General features: G+C 39.8%; 1 long non-coding RNA gene across 1 annotated transcript in view; it reads right to left on the bottom strand.

Annotated features, from left to right (window-relative positions):
* Positions 1-3,324: 3,324 nt before the first annotated feature.
* The window catches only part of LOC140466849 (uncharacterized), a 56,106-nt gene continuing 41,740 nt past the window's right edge, over positions 3,325-17,690 (bottom strand). Inside the window, exons 3-4 of the long non-coding RNA XR_011955297.1 lie at positions 5,071-5,181; positions 3,325-3,875 (exon numbers count right to left, since the gene is read on the bottom strand). This is a non-coding gene — a long non-coding RNA (uncharacterized lncRNA). The remainder of the gene's footprint in view (positions 3,876-5,070; positions 5,182-17,690) is intronic.

Below are 17,690 nucleotides of genomic sequence, written 5' to 3' on the forward strand. Positions count from 1 at the left end.
CAGCAGACTGCGAGCATAAAACTCTGGTTCTGATATCTCCAACAGTGACCAACCAATGCCAGGAAACAGAACTTTTTGCAATCTCCACCGAAATGTTGAGAAGACACAATGTCAAAATGTCCAGTGCTTGCAGGGTCCATTTAAGGTTTCCACTTTGCCTGTCATACTCCAATGATCCACACAATCTTCAAGATGATGATAAATTGCGATTCAATATGACACACAGTTGTTACTATATTATCAATGGCTCACTGTAGTGATACTTGCAAATGCATGAGGGTTGAAGTAAGAATCTGGTGGAAGAAATCCATGACTGATTTTCCACATCTTCCCGTGCCTATAGCTCAAATAAAGTGATGTAAAGATAATGAAAGTAATTAAAATTTAGAAACATGATTTGAATCATGACTTTGTCAAATAAATACCATATGAAATGGTCCTAAACTCACTGGCAGGATTTCATTGTCCCAATGACCCAGATTTTCTGCATTTGGAAAGAATTTCTGGCATGCTTAATTTCCTGTGTGTGTGTCAGCTGTCAATGAAATTGTTCACCCTGTCTGCTTCACACATTTGGTATTTTTGTCCTACATTAAAAATAGAATCCCTACAGTGTGGAAACGGGCCATTCAACCCAACAAGTCCACACTGATCCTGCTAAGAATAACCCACCCAGACTCATTCCCCTACATTTGCACCTAGCCCACACATTTCTCTACACTATGGACAATTTAGCACAGCCAATTCACCTAATCTGCACATCTTTGGACTGTGGGAGTAAACCCACACAGGCAAAGAGAGAATGTGCAAACTCCACACAGACAGACATTCCAAGGCTGGAATCAAATCCAGGTCCCTGGTGTTGTGAGACAAAAGCACTAACCACCGAGCCACCAAGATACCTCTGAGGAGGCTACCATTTGGTGACTGCAGAGGTGACTTTGCACCTTCTGAAACCACTGGGAACTGTTTGATATAACTGAGTGGCTTGTCAGACCAACTGGGGATGGGATGCGGGTGCTGCATTTAATAGTCAGCCACATCGATGTTGGACTGGAGTCACATAGGAGCAGGAGTGGACTTTGTATTGTTTAGTCATCCTGTGTTTGATTACATGGGTCTGCTGATCACTACTCTTAACTGGTTAGGCTTGGGTGAGGACTCAGAGTGTAAGTAAACAGTTATAGAAAGAGCTAGAAGTTGCAGATAGAAACATGCAGTGAACATTTTACAGCAGTTTGATTAAAACTTGCTACACATATTGAACCTACTGTCTTTTCTGTATTGCTTTATGCCCTATAAGATTGCTGTGAGTTGTTTAAATACCACCTCTAGGTGGTGCAAAGAGGCCACATGCATACAGAAAAACCTAACATTTCTAAGTTAATGAAGTTACTCAACACAAGCTGATGTAAATATCTATTGCCAGAAGGAATCAAAATAGATGGTGCAAGGGTGCAACCAGATCTGCCAGCTGTCCCTACACCCCTCCCCACAGTGAGCTATCCTGAGGAGCTGGGAGGGATGTGAAATTGATGTGAAATAAAGGTGGTACAATCCATGCATGTGCTGACTCAAACATCACTGTGTACAAAACATGATGACACCATCAGCACAAATGCAGACAAATCCTGATCATCACAGCTAGCGGAGGACACCAGCCTGATCTGTGCACACACACAGGGGCCCAACGGCCATTCTGGCATTCAGTGTAATACAACATTTTAAATAGACTTTTCAGCTCCATGAGCTTGCTCTGTCATTTAATTAGATCAGGAATGATCTATACCTTGATTCTATTTTCCATGCTTTGGTCTACATCAATATAATCTTACCAACTTTTCGAGCTCAGTTCCTTCCTCAAGGATGGTTTGATAGAGAGGTATAAGATAGAGTATTTGTAAGCACTTTTTGCTTATAAATACTGTGTCTTAAACATCTCTATCAGACCATGCCTAACAAAGGAGCTGAGTTCTGAAAGCTTGCAATTTCAAATAAACCCGTTGGACTATAACCTGGAGAAAGTGACAACTGCAGACGCTGGAGATCAGAGTCGAGAGTGTGGTGCTGGAAAAGCACACTGGTGAGGCAGCATCCAAGGAGCAGGAGAACCGACGTTCGGGCATAAGTGCTTCACCAGGAATTTTTTTGAATTCAAATTCTACTATCTGCCATTGTGGGATTCAAACGTGTATCACCAGAACATTATCTGGGTCTGTGGCTTAACAGTCCACCAATAAAACCACTAGGCCATCAGCTCACCATTTTTAAATTCAGATTCTTCTACCTGCCATGGCGGGTCTATAACCTGGTGTCATTTGATTTTTGAACCTGTCCACCTCAGTCCAACTCCATCAATTCCACATGATAATCTTGCCTAGTAAGAATCTGACAAACTCAGTATTGAAAATTGTATTAAACCAGCATTGTCTGAAAATATACCTCATGATTTCACGTTGAATGGTCTTTCAAAAGTGTGTCTACTCCTTCTGGATTTGCCATCAGTAAAGTGTTCGCTACATCTTTTCTTGAATCCTTTTCTAATCCTCCCTCAATCAGATCAGTCTTCAACTTTATAAACTAAAGGGAATACAAGTTATGTTTATGCAAATCTGTTTGCATAATTTAACTTTCTAAGCCTTATATAATTCTAGTAATCTGCATTGTAGTCCACCAAGGCTAATATATTCTTCTGGAGGATATATCCAACGTTGAATGCAGTACTCCATATGGAGTTTGACTGAAATGCTAGCTTTGTGGTGATTGTGCACCTTGACAGTCAAATTCCTTGGTTCCCCCACAGTTCCTAATGCTTTACGGTGTGAAAACAAATCTAATATACTTTTCTCGTATCCAACATGAATGATTTCTAACTTTGCCACATTATACAGATTTGCTAGTTATGCTTGGATTATGATTGGTAGCTATTCTTCTATGTAGGATATTGGTAAACCAATGAGTTTACATGTCAATCCAATAAGATCATAGTCACTTTGGTCTCTGGAATGCTACATCATACAACCACTCTTTGTTTCGGTACAGTTTGGTCACCAGCTTTGTGCTCTCCCACACAGCATGCTTGTCCAGCTCCCTGGGCAGCAACAGGCAATCTGGATCTCCAGGGAGCTAATGGCGCTGTACTTGTTGTAATGGGCCAGGCGGGAAGTCACTCCTGTGATGCACTTGAAGATATTGTTGACAAACGAGTTCAACTCTGTTATCTACACCTTTCCAAATGTCTCCAGCGATAAATGAGCTACTCAATAACCAGACCTTTGAATGTAAATAACACTTTATTTTGAGAAGCTGAGAATATCTGCTGACAATATTCCAAAAATAGGGTGTTCTTATTGTGACCGTTATATGCTTCTTGATAGAAAGAATGAGAAATAACTTTTCAAGATAAAGGACAACTAAAACAAATTTCAATCCAATATCTGTGGACATAGGTTATTAATCATCTCACAGAGGTTGAGTATCACCCAAAGTGAGGGTGGATTTAATGAAGCAGAAAATAAGAGACCTCAGGAATTCACAAACTATTTCACAGCCAATTAATGATGGTGGTGCAATGTAGGAAAGTAATGGCCACAGTCAACAATATGATAATGACCAGATAAGCTGTTCTCTTTTCTAGATGACTCTTTATCAATGCTCTGATGAAGAGTCATCTAGACTTGAAACATTAGCTTGCTGTCTCTCCACGGATGCTGCCTGACCCACTGTGATTTCCAGCATTTTTTGTCTTCAGTACAGATTCCAGTGTCTGCAGTAATTAGCTCCTAAGCTGCTCTCTTAGTGATGTTGATTGAAAGATAATTATTCACCAGAGTTGCCCATCTTCAGAGGAATGTCTTGTGTCCCTTTACATCCACCTAAAACAGCAGACAGTTTTTTTAGTTTTAAACCTCGTTCCAAAAGATGTCACCTCCGACAATACTACATTGGAATGTCAGCCTAGAGTATGAGGTTAACTGTTAGGAGTTCAATATGAATCAAAAACACTTCAGAAACAGACTTGAGAGCCATGACAGCACTGTGGCTGATGCAGCGAAAAAGACAATATAGGAATTAGACTGAAACAGTCTGGTCTTCTTTATTCAATATACATTTAATTCAACCTGATTGATAAGCTATGGTAAATGTTGACAGGAAACCCATATTTAGCTCTCTGCTTTGCAAATATAGTGAAGAAGAGATGTCAGAGTGAAAACGTATTTGTTGTGAACAGACATTAGCATAAAATGTTTCATAATATTAGCACAGTGCATGGACGAGGAAACAGATAGATTTTATTTGAAATTTAAAGTAAAAGTTTTTGCAGTGCAGTATATTCAGCCATATAGGCAGCATTTGTAGAGAGTGCAAAGCAGCATGCAATGTTATGATGAAGGGGGTCACTGGTCTCAAAACAGTAACTCTGTTTTCTCTCTACAGTTGCTGCCAAACCTGCTGTGCTTCTCCAGCAATCTGTTTTTGTTTTGAATGTTTTATGTCTGTGACTGTCAGAACTGCGAGAAGTTAAAAACATAATGAGTTTTTAGCAAGGGGATGGGACAAGGAGAAAAATTTGTGACCGAGCAAAGATTAAAAGGTTGAAGAACAGAAGAGTCAGTTTTCCAAGGGTCAAAAAGAATGGAGGAGAACCAGTAAAGAAACAATAAAAATAAAAGATGTACAGAGAGCTACATGCTATCAAAAAAAAGCAAAATAATAAAAAGGGAACAGAATGGAGAACAGAGTTTTCAGTATGTAATTATTGGAATGAATGTGAGTCTAAAAGATGTAAATCACATTTTCTTTTCTGTTTGCTCCTTTATTTCTTTCACCTCACAGATTCTGTGTAACCTTCTGAGCATTTTTTCCCAGCAGTTTCTGTTATTATTTCAGATTATTTCTGCAGAATTCTGTACTTTGCTTAAATATTACTGCATTTGAAACTTGTCAAATGGATTCTAATAATAGTATCTACACTGATCACTTGCACAGTAAAGAATCTGGAGTGGTAATGGTGGCTTTACTTACAGATTGAAAACTCTGACAGCACTTGAACAAAGGACAATGGCTTACCTCAATATAGAGACAGCAGAAAGTACTCCTATTGAGGGATATTGCAGCATCTGGTCAATTCCAAATTCATTCTTCTGTCCTGAAGGGAGTCAACAGAAGTGGTCCAATGTTCTGACAGAGAATAACATTTTCCGTATCATTACTCCCATAAAAGCACCTTCTGCTGTCTTTTCAGCTGGTGGTGTATGAATCAGTCATGCATTAGAGCAAAAAAAACACCAGAGCACCTTGCACTGTCACTTACATGAATAACATATCTTTATGATGTTAACATGTAACCAAAGGTATGCTATTCAGTCCTTCCAGCCTGCTCCACTGTATAATAACATCTTGGCTGATCTGATTACTCCACATTCCCACCTATCCCCCATATCCTTTCACCTCCTTGCTTATTGTGAATCTAGTTACTGCTGCATTAAAAACATCCAAAGATTCTGCTTCCACCATGTTTCATGAACCTCTGTGAGAATAAAATTCCCTTATCTCTGTCTTAAAAGGACAATCCCTTATCTTTAAATGGTAACCCCTAGTCCTGGATTCTCCCATAAGTGGAAACAGTCTTTCCATATTCACCCATTCCAACACCTCAGATTTTATACGTTTCATCAAGTCACCTCTTATCTTCTGAACTCCGGTGGATGCAGGTCTTGCCTGTCCAACCTTTACTCATAAGACAATCTGTCTACTCTAGATATTTGTCTGGTAACCCTCTCTGAACTATTTCCAATATGTTTATACTTTACCTTAAATAAGGAAACCAATGCTGTATGTAGTACGACAGATGTGATCCCACCAATGCATTGTGTAATACACAATATCCTCATGTTTGTATTCAATACTCCTTGTAATAAGCAATACTATTCCATTTGCTTTCCTGTACTTACTTACTAACTTGCACATGGACACCGAAATCCTTCTGCATCTCAGAACTCTGCAACCTCTCACCACTTAAAAATGTGCTTCCATTTTATTCTTCCTATTGACATGGACAATTTCACATCTTCACACATTATACCCCACTTGCCATGTCTTTGTCACTCACTTAACATATCTCCATCCCTTTGTAGGTTCACTTTGTCCTCTTCACACCTTAATTTTCTATCTATCTTTGTCTCATTAGCAAATTTAGCAACCACATCATTAATTCCTTTATTTAAGTTAGTTATATAAAACATAGAAGGTTGAGGCCCAGTATTGACGCTTGTGGTACACCATTCACTACATTTTGCCAACCAGAATACGACTCATTGATGATTCCTCACTGTTTCTTGTTAGCCAGCAAATCTTCTATCTATGCTGGTACGTTATCCTTTTCACCATGAGCTTTCATTTTCTGCAATAATCTTTACTGTGGCACAGTACCAAATGACTTTGGAAAATCTAAGCATAGTATATCAATGAATTCCCCTTCATATTACTTCCTCAAAGAACTCCAATGAATTTGTTAAGCATGATTTTCCTTTCACAAAACTAAGTTGACTCTCCCTGAACACCTGGATGTTTAAAAAATCCTAACATGCCATAATATCTTTGAAATAAAATCAAAAATCAAATTGGAAAAGCTCAGCAGGTCTGGCAGTATCTGTGGAGGGAGTTCAGAGTTAATGTTTTGGACAGAGTGACCCTTCCACAGGTTCAACCATCACATTGGTTGCCTCCTGTTTTCCCAAAGATATCTGACCAGGTAGATTACTTGGAAAAGTCATTTGGCTCCATTCCACAGGGGATATAAATGGTAGATGCATGAATCACTCCTATGAAAATTCTAATAGGAGGTAACTATGCCATTTGAACGGCTAAACACTATTGAAGGACCTCAACATTATGAATCCAAGATTTGTAAAAATTGGTATGAATCAACAAGAGATTCAGGACTTAAAAGAAACTCTGGATTATTTTTGATGCAGGAAGACCATAAAGGAAGTAGACCATTCAGCCCATTGAGTCTATATCGCCTATCAAAAAGATCATGGCTTATTTGATAAATCTCAACTCCACTTTCCTGTCTTTTCCTCATAACCCTTGATTCCCATTATGGTTAAAAATCTGTCTATCTCAGCCTTGGGTATATTGAATTACCTCAGCTCAACAACACTCTGTAGTTAAATAATTCCTCAGGTTCATAACCCTCTGAGAAAATAAATTCCTTCTTCTGTTTATCTTAAGTCTGCAATGCCTTATTCTAAGATTATACTCACGAGTTTGAGGCTTTCCCACAAGGGGAAACAAACTTTTCCATCTACTTTGTCAGTGTTTTTGTGTAAATCTTATTTTTATCCCATTTTTATGTGAATTAAAAGTTCTGACCTGATTGGAGACAGCAGACACAGAATCTGGTATGGATTAGTAAGCATTTTGTTCAACTGCTGGCTGATACATTCAACAGTTTAAGATAAATTTAGAGTGAAAAAATAATCAAGTCATATTCTGGGATAGCTGAAGTGTCTAATGATATTATTATCCTTGATTTCTTCTCAACACAGTGGTTAACTATGCAAATAATAGTCCTTTGCACTCACCTGTGTCCATGTTCTAGTCTTCCTCCTTTATAAAGTGGAAGTGAGCCTGAGTGACACCTTAGAAGGTATTGTTTTCTTCCCAATGATTTCTTGTCAGCTATGATCTTTCTGAGTGGCAATATAGACTCAATGGGCTGAATGGTCTACTTCTCTCATGGTCTTCCTTTCAAATATGCAGTTGGTTTTGCTTTCATCACCTGTTCTCCAGATTTGATAAAGATTCGACTGTTGTGATCTTTGGCCTTTTTTATTTCTGATAGTTATCTTTCTATAGTAACAAAGTCCATCAGAATGGTTAGGTGTTAAGTCTTTGACAATTTGTGATTATCTTTGCTTAAGAAACTAATAAATCAATCATGCACTTTGAATTCTGGTTCAGTCAACCTCACCTCAGAAAAATTTGGATCTTTTTTTGAAATTCTGGCCAATGATGCTCACTTTTAATTGTAGATGCTTTTTGGTTCTCAGAACAACATCAGCCCAAATGTTTGTTAGCTTATTCACATATTTAATTAAACAATCATATTGCATCTGTAAGCAGTCTATTAGCAAATTAGGTTTCAACATTACAGTTAAACAGGTGCTAGTTGTTCATCATGATGGTCATGATAATGATCTAGATGTGTATGTGTAAATCACATATTTATACACTTCACCACTCAACAGCATTGAAAAAATCAAAGGAACAATAACAAAGATCTACCGATTGTTCACAAGACACTGATGAGTGGACTCTAAAGGTATGTGTTCAATTGTCAAAGTCATAGAAATGCGGAATGGTTAAAAGCATAGAGGTATGCCACCTGATCCAACAGGTCAATGTGAGCTCTTTGCTAGAACAACTTGACTACACCCATTCACCCACCTTTTTCACATTGTCAAGGGCTTCCAATTTTCTTTCTTCGAGCGCTGATTCCATTATCTTTGGAAAGGTATTCTGAAAGCTTTTCCAAATTTTTCTTTTAGTTCTTTTGCCTGTCACCCAAATGCATGTGCCCAGGCTCTCATCTCTTCGCTCAATGGGCCTCTTTATCTGCTCTCTGTAAATCGCTCATGACTTAGAACACCTCTATCAACTCTCCTCTCAACGTTCCCTTCTCAAAGGGGAACCATATCAAGTTCTCCAAACCATCCAAATAATTGAAGTCTTTATTTCTGGAATTATTCTGATTAATGAGAACAGAAAGTTTCATTGGAATTCATTGGTTCTGGCAGAGTCTATGGAAAGAGAAACGGTGAATGTTTGTGTCCAATCTAACTGCTTCAGAACTGAAAAAAATGATTGGTTTGTACTGTACAAGAAGGATAGAAAGATCAAGTGGAATAGATGGTAAACCTTACTCCAGAACAAAAGGCAATGGGAGGTGAAAATTATAGTAAAGAGGAGATGCAGATGAAGAGTAGGTGCAAATACTAAGTGCTAGTAGCAGAAAATAGGTCAGCTGTACTATGAGTAAATCATAGAACATAGAACATAGAAAAATACAGCGCAGTACAGGCCCTTTGGCCCTCGATGTTGCGCCGATCCAAGCCCACCTAACCTACACTAGCCCACTATCCTCCATATGCCTATCCAATGCCCGTTTAAATGCCCATAAAGAGGGAGAGTCCACCACTGCTACTGGCAGGGCATTCCATGAACTCACGACTCACTGAGTAAAGAATCTACCCCTAACATCTGTCCTATACCTACCACCCCTGAATTTAAAGCTATGCCCCCTCGTAATAGCTGACTCCATACGTGGAAAAAGGTTCTCATGGTCAATCCTATCAAAACCCCTAATCATCTTGTACACCTCTATCAAGTCATCCCTAAATCTTCTTTTCTCCAATGAAAACAGCCCCAAGTGCCTCAGCCTTTCCTCATACGATCTTCCTACCATACCAGGCAACATCCTGGTAAACCTCCTCTGCACCCGTTCCAGTGCCTCCACATCCTTCCTATAGTCTGGCGACCAAAACTGCACACAATACTCCAGATGCGGCCACACCAGAGTCTAATACAACTGCAACGTGACCTCAGGACTCCGGAACTCAATTCCTCTACCAATAAAAGCCAGTACGCCATATGCCTTCTTCACAGCACTATTTACCTGGGTGGCAACTTTCAGAGATCTGTGTACATGGACACCAAGATCCTTCTGCTCATCCACACTACCAAGTATCTGACCATTAGCCCAGTACCCCATCTTCTTGTTACTCTTACCAAAGTGAATCACTTCACACTTACCTACATTGAACTCCATTTGCCACCTTTCTGCCCAGCTCTGCAGCTTATCTATATCCCGCTGTAACCTGCCACATCCTTCCTCACTATCAACAACTCCACCGACTTTCGTATCATCCGCAAACTTGCTCACCCATCCTTCTAGCCCCTCCTCCAGGTCATTTATAAAAATGACAAACAACAATTTTTATGTCCTCGTTGTCTACAGGAATAGTGCCAGAAGACTGGAGGATAGCAAATGTGGTTCCCTTGTTCAAGAAGGGGAGTAGGGATAACCCTAGTAACTATAGGTCGGTGAGTCTCACTTCTGTTGTGGGCAAAGTCTTAGAGAGAATTGTAAGGGATAGGATTTATGAACATCTGGATAGGAATAATGTGATCAAGGATAGTCAGCATGGTTTTGTGAAGGGCTAGTGTAGGTTAGGTGGGCTTGGATCGTCGCAACATCGAGGGCCAAAGGGCCTGTACTGTGCTGTATTTTTCTATGTTCTATGTTCTATGATTTACTCATAGTACAGCTGACAAACAATAACGGAATACCGCTAGTAACTGCACTCCAAGATGAACCTTTACCATCAACTACTACCCTCCGTCTTCTTCCAGCCAGCCAATTCCTAATCCAAACCTCCAACTCACCCTCAATGCCATACCTCCGTACTTTGTGCAGTAGCCTACCATGGAGAACCTTATCAAATGCCTTACTAAAATCCATATACACCACATCTACCGCTTTACCCTCATCCACCTCTTTAGTCACCTTCTCAAAGAATTCAATGTTTGTGAGGCACGACCTGCCCTTCACAAAACCATGCTGACTATCCTTGATCACATTATTCCTATCCAGATGTTCATAAATCCTATCCCTTACAATTCTCTCTAAGACTTTGCCCACAACAGAAGTGAGACTCACCGGCCTATAGTTACTAGGGTTATCCCTACTCCCCTTCTTGAACAAGGGATCCACATTTGCTATCCTCCAGTCTTCTGGCACTATTCCTGTAGACAACGAGGACATAAAAATCAAGGCCAATGGCTCTGCAATCTCCTCCCTTGCTTCCTAGAGAATCCTAGGATAAATGCCATCAGGCCCAGGAGACTTATCTATTTTCACCCTTTCCAGAATTTCCAACACCTCTTCCCTACATACCTCAAAGCCATCCATTCTAATTAATTGTGACTCAATATTCACATCGGCAACAATGTCCTGTTCCTGAGTGAATACTGATGAAAAGTATTCATTCAGTGTCTCCCTAATCTCTTCAGCATCCACAGGCAACTTCCCACTACTATCCTTGACTGGACCTATTCCGACCCTAGTCATTCTTTTATTCCTGACATACCTATAGAAAGCCTTTGGGTTTTCCCTAATCCTACCAACTAAGGACTTCTCATGTCCCCTCCTTGCTGCTCTTAGCTCTCTCTTCAGATCCTTCCTGGCTACCTTATAACTCTCAATCGACCCAATTGAACCTTCACGCCTCATCTTTACATAGGCCGCCCTCTTCCCTTTAACAAGGGATTCCAATTCCTTATTAACTCCCTCACACAACCCTTTCCTCCCTGCCTGACAGGTACATACTTATCAAGGACACTCAATAGTTGCTCCTTGAACAAGCTCCACATATCAATTGTGCCCTTCCCTTGAAGCCTACTTTTCCAAGCCACGCATCCTAAGTCATGCATCACCGCATCATAATTTCCCTGGCCCCCAGCTATAACTCTTGCCCTACAGTGCACACTTATCCCTCTCCATCACTAGAGTAAAAGTCACCAAATTGTGGTCACTGTCCCCAAAGTGCTCACCTACCTCCAATTCTAACACCCGGCCTGGTTCGTTACCCAGAACCAAATCCAGTATGGCCTCACCTCTTGTTGGCCTGTCTATATATTGTATCAGGAAACCCTCCTGCACACATTGGACAAACACCGACCCATCTAACGAACTCGAGCAATGGCTTTCCCAGTCGATATCTGGAAAGTTAAAGGCCCCCATAACAACCCCCTATTACTTTCACTCTTCTCCTGAATCATCCTCAAAATCCTTTCTTCTACATCTCTAGGACTATTAGGAGGCCTGTAGAAAACTCCTAACAGGGTGACCTCACCTTTCCTATTCCTAACCTCAGCCCAAACTACCTCAGATGGCGAGTCTTCATCCATCGTCCTTTCCACCACTGTAATACTATCTTTGACAAGCAATGCCACACCTCCCCCTCTTTTACCCCCACCTCTGACCCTACTAAAACATTTAAACCCTGGAACCTGCAACAGCCAATCCTGTCCCTGTTCTACCCATGTCTCCGTAATAGCCACAACATCGAAATCCCAGGTACCAACCCACGCTGCAAGTTCACCTACCTTATTTCGTATACTTCTTGCATTGAAGTATACACACTTCAAGCCACTTTCCTGTTTACAGGCACCCTCCTTTGAGATTGGTGCCATGTTCCTAACCTCCCTACACTCCAGGTCCTGCACCCTAAAGCTACAGTCTAGGTTCCCATGCCCCTGCAGAGTTAGTTTAAACGCCCCCAAAGAGCACTAGCAAACCTCCCCCCAAGGATACTGGTACCCCTCAGGTTCAGGTGTAGACCATCCTGTTTATAGAGGTCCCACCTTCCCCAGAAAGAACCCCAGTTATCCAGATACCGGAATCCCTCTCCCCTGCACCATCCCTGTAGCCATGCATTTAACTGTTCTCTCTCCCTATTCCTCAACTCTCTATCACGTGGCATGGGTGACAAACCAGAGACAAAAACTCTGTTTGTTCTAACTCTGAGCTTCCAACCGAGCTCCCAGAAAGCCTGCCTAACATCCTCAGCCCTCTTCCTACCTATGTCATTGGTGCGAATGTTGTCCACGACTTCAGGCTCCTCCCCCTCCCCCTTAAGGACCCGGAAAACACAATCAGAGATGTCACGTACCTTTGCACCTGGGAGGCAACATACCAAACGTGAGTCAATGTAAATGAAACACAGGGGAGGTAGAAATGAGAGGGTGGGGTAATAAGAATGGAGGACACAGTTAATGGCTTGAAGTTATTGGATCAGGCTCATAATCTTTCCTGCACTCTTACTAAAGTCTTCACACCTTTCATAAAATATGATCCTTAGAATTAGACACAATATTCCACTGTTTAATATATGTGCCTCTATTTATATCGTCTATGACTGCCTATGATTGCCTATGACTTTGTTAACCATTGTCTCAACCTACAAAACCACTTCCAATGATTTATATACATATACCCACAGATCATTCTACTCTTGCATCCCCTTTAGACTTGCACTTTTTAGATCATATTGCCTGTACTCTTTCAAACAAAATTTCCTCCCAAAATGTGTCAATTTAAACTTTTCTGCTTGAAATTTCTTCTGTTACTTTCCTACCCCATGCCACTGTCTACATCCGAGTTTATCATGTATCTCCTGCATGGAAATGCAATGGTCCTAGTACCAACCCTTTAGCAATACCATCCTCTAGTCTAAAAAACAACCATTCACTATGACTGCTGCAACTGTCCCCTTCATTTGATGACCTGTGAAGAATAATTGATATAATAACAACATTTATAATTAGGGCGAGAATATCAAAAATATAGATATTTTTAATCAATCCATTCGGTTAGGTAGGAGCAGATGGGACTTGTAACAGACCTTCCAGTCCAGAGATAGGAACGCTACCATTGCACGACAAACATTCATTTTCAGAATGTATGCCATTGGATCAATTAGACAGATCATACTCAGCCTTACATTTTGAATGGAGATTATGAAATGAGGACTAATAATCAAGGAACAGTGAGAGTAAAGCAAAAGTTCAGGACAGTTGATCATGCTAAGCCCTGATACATAAAGGTGCATGAGTCACCCTTGTCCTTCTACCTCACTGCAAGGAATTGTGATCATAGATATCAGGTAGTAATACCTTCCATTGGCATAAGTATCAGTTTTGCTGAGGGATACTTCAATAGAAATTGAGCACCTTTCATTTAATTTCACCTGAAATGTTCCTATTTTACATTATTAATATAGTTAGTTTATCCTTTGTTTACACATTTTCACCTTCAGTAACTTTACAGAATGCAGTTCTGCTATTTCTGTAAGTAAATATTTGAGGTATGATACCTCTGAAGAATAAAAACAGGATGAATGATACATTAAAAAGTCACCTTCCATGGAAGATGTTTTATCCTAGTCCCTAACTTGGCCCATTGCATGGAAAGTAGAATTTCTTAGTAATGGATTGTCAGTACAGGTGGAATCTCAGACTTGTTTTGATATACCCTTAGGAATATAAATGGATGAAGAGGCCTAATGGCCTTTAAAAAAACAACTTGGGAGATCACCTCATACCAAAAACCTACTGTTAGATCAATAATTTGGGTCATGTATGCTTCATGTGCCATACAAATTCTTTTGTTCATTCATTTTCCTTGTAAATCCACGAAATTTCAAAGAAAATGTAGAAATATACGGTACAATCCATGAACCAAATTTCATTTGCATGATTAGCATGAATTTAGGATATAAGCTCCATTGATTGATCCAACACAAGTCTCATACAGCCCATAAAGTTATTCTTTTCATAAATTAATCTTCCTTTGGTTTAAGTTACTTTTGCAAACACCTGCAGTTGGATAGTTTTTTTATGTCTCATTTGTCGGCACCGACAATCTGCCAACCTAAGGCAGGTACTATCTGCTCTTCCTTAGGGAACTTACCTACATTCCAATTCTCTCATGTTCAACAAAGAAGCTTGGTTTTGTTCAGACATTTGAGAGGATGTGTTTCCTCTTCCCTGTTAACTGCTTCATGGTTTCTTTAAATTTATGGTGTTTCAGTGTTAATTGGTCCTTTTCCTTCCAAGGTTATTTATAAAAAGAATTTTCTTTCTGGTTAGGAGTACCAATTTGTAATTCTTTATCTGATAGTTCAAACATATTATTCATGTGTTTTTAGAACAGGAGAGAAAAGTCATTCTATTACAGATGATGAAGTACAGAGCACAAACATTTCCACAGTTCCATTTGTTCTTGCATTTGCATTTATTGTATCAGATTGTAACTAGATTTAAGCAATATGGTTAAGCAAAAACAAAAACAACTATGCCAGACTATATAAAATATAACATGCATTTCTACAGTTTACTATGTTTTACAACACCACAGCAAAAAATGTGGCAATGAAATTCCTTGATGATTCCACATCAATCTCCCATTAAAACGCTTGTATTTGTCAAGCTGAACCCTCAGATATACGACTGTCAGATTTAGACCATTTCTTGAAGCTTCTGAGCCAACGTTCTTGGCAGCATAGTTTCAAATTGTATCTATTGTTCTATCAGTGAGTACACCAGCCAATTTTCATATAGCATGATGCCACAGTCGGCAATGAGCTGAGTGATCAGTTAGTTTATCATAATGTTATTTGCAGGATGTCACATGACAGAACACCCAGTTCAAAATCATGTGATCTGATGTATCCATCTTAACACGTAGGTATATTGATAGATTGACATCTGTCCTGTGAGACAGCTCTCCTTGACAATGTGGTATTTCAATGCTCCTATTTTATGTGCTGCAGTTCAATATGTGTGATAATATGGATTTAAAAAGACCCTTCCGCCTATTTCAGTTTATCTATCCAAAAGATACCCTAAGCAGTGAAGCTTATTATTTTAGTCTACAATACTCATCACATTTTGTATGAAGAATGATTTCTTGTTATGAATTGAATACAATTTTTCCATGGTTAGAACTTAGTCATCTCATTTCACATCTGCTATTCGATCTAAATTCATTTTGCAGTCTGGCTTTTCCTCTAGGTTTAGCAACCTTATATACATCTTTAAGATTACTTCTCAAATATTTTTTTGCTTGACCAAGAAACTTAATTCTTTTTCTCTTTCCTCATAATTCAGGTCTGGTAGTAAGAATTAGTCTCAAGGCTTTCTTTGCATTGGTTTGTTTACTTTCTAGGTGCAGCATGTTCTGCATAAAGTATCATCTGCCATCATTTGGCTCACTTACATACTTTACTGAACTTTAACAATTCTGATCTGATTCCATTGCTCCTTCTTGTTTGCCATCATTAGTAAATTTAACCAACATGCATTGAATTAATGAGCCCAAGCTGCTCATATGCATTCTAAAGAGCAATGGTCCCTACATTGAGTTTTGTGAAACCCCACTTAGTGTCTTGCCCCAATCTGACATAACTCCTCTGGTGTATACTTATAGCTCCCTGCCCTACAAAAGAGAATTTAATCATTCCCAATGTTTACTGAAAATCCCCACAGACCATGAGCTGAATTAATAGATGTTTGTGTAGAATTTTACCAAAAGCCTTTTCAAAATGAAGAGATTTCTGCAGCCCACTTGGGTTGTTAGTTCCTCAAGTCAAGGAGGTTGCTCATGATGGATCTTCCCTCTGCCCCAGAGGGCAGTGGAGGCTCAATCTCTGAATTCATTTAAGAAAGAGGTGGATAGAGCTCTCAAGGATAGTGGACACAAGGGTTATGGAGATAAGGCAGGAACAGGATCCTGATTAAGGATGATTAGCCATGATCATATTGAATGGTGGTGCAGGCTCGAAGGCAGAATGGCCTACTCCTGCACCTATTGTCTATTGTCTATTGTCAAGTTTCCTCCTGTTAATGTTTTCTAAGTTATCATAACCTGGAAAAGTGGTAAAATTAATGAATTAGTGATTGCCAATGTTTACTTTTTCACTCTTTTTGAACCATATTGGTTTGTTGTCTGTTATGTGCTTGTTAACTCTCTCTTAAATGGTAGTTAATTGGCAGAGTCTTCCCCTCCCTGGTATAGTAAGACAATGTTATCGGGGAAGAATGGAAATTCTTGTTCAGAATTTCATTCTTGAGTGGCAACAAGCTTATTCCCATGAATAAGCAAGGCATCTAATTAATATCCCTGTCTGTCGCACTAATACTGTGCTTCCAATTTTCTTCTCTCTTATCGAGAAACTAAATGGCACAACAACAGGGAAGTAATGGTAACCAGCGACTGATCAGCACGTGTTGAACTCAAGGAATGCCTGTGCCAGCCATCTACATTCTCTTAGCAAAGAAACATTTCTTCTGCATATGGGGACTTCATAGTTAATGGCCACAATTCTCCTCAGCTCTTCATCAATATAACGTGGCACTGGCAAAGTACCAGTTTCACAACATCCTCATTCCTACTCCTGGTCCAAACAACCAACACTTTAGGGCTTCAATTGTATACTTTGGAGCTGAGGGACAGCAATGAAAAGCTGCCAGGTTGCTTTTCACTCAGGAATAGCTATGTATCTACATCAGAAATGTTGTGCTGACACAGAAATAGGTATCTTCAGTTTGTATTTTAGTGCACAAGGTCTTCAGCACCTACTTACTCAGGTTTATGTTGCTTTGTAGTACACAAACTCCTTCATTCTGGATGGGTGGCCAGTCTCCATGTCTTAGACTTTTTTTTAAAATACAAGGCTTTTCGTGTGACCTAGAGGCAGACAGGCTTAATGGTTTAGATTACTGTCTAGCACACAAGAAAGAGCAGGCAACCTGTAGAAGTGATTGAATCAAACAGGGATAGGCATGTGGCTGTATGGCATGGTGCTAACATTTCCATCAGAACTGTTGCATTGACTACAAAGTACTGTGGCAGATCCACTGTGTGTGCTGTAGAAAATGGTGACGTGTGAATTTCAAAGGAGGTGAGGGCTTGGTGGGGTAAAGCTGGATGACAGTCGGGTAGTGGATGCTACACAGTTAGTCTAGGAGTTGATCTAATTCCAGTCGAGATGGCTAGCCACAATCAGTCGGGCTGTTGGTCCAAGACATGTCTGGAGAATGTGTACCTTAATGTCTGAAGA

The sequence above is a fragment of the Chiloscyllium punctatum genome, chromosome 44, assembly GCF_047496795.1.
Source record: "Chiloscyllium punctatum isolate Juve2018m chromosome 44, sChiPun1.3, whole genome shotgun sequence".
NCBI classification, from domain to species: domain Eukaryota; kingdom Metazoa; phylum Chordata; class Chondrichthyes; order Orectolobiformes; family Hemiscylliidae; genus Chiloscyllium; species Chiloscyllium punctatum.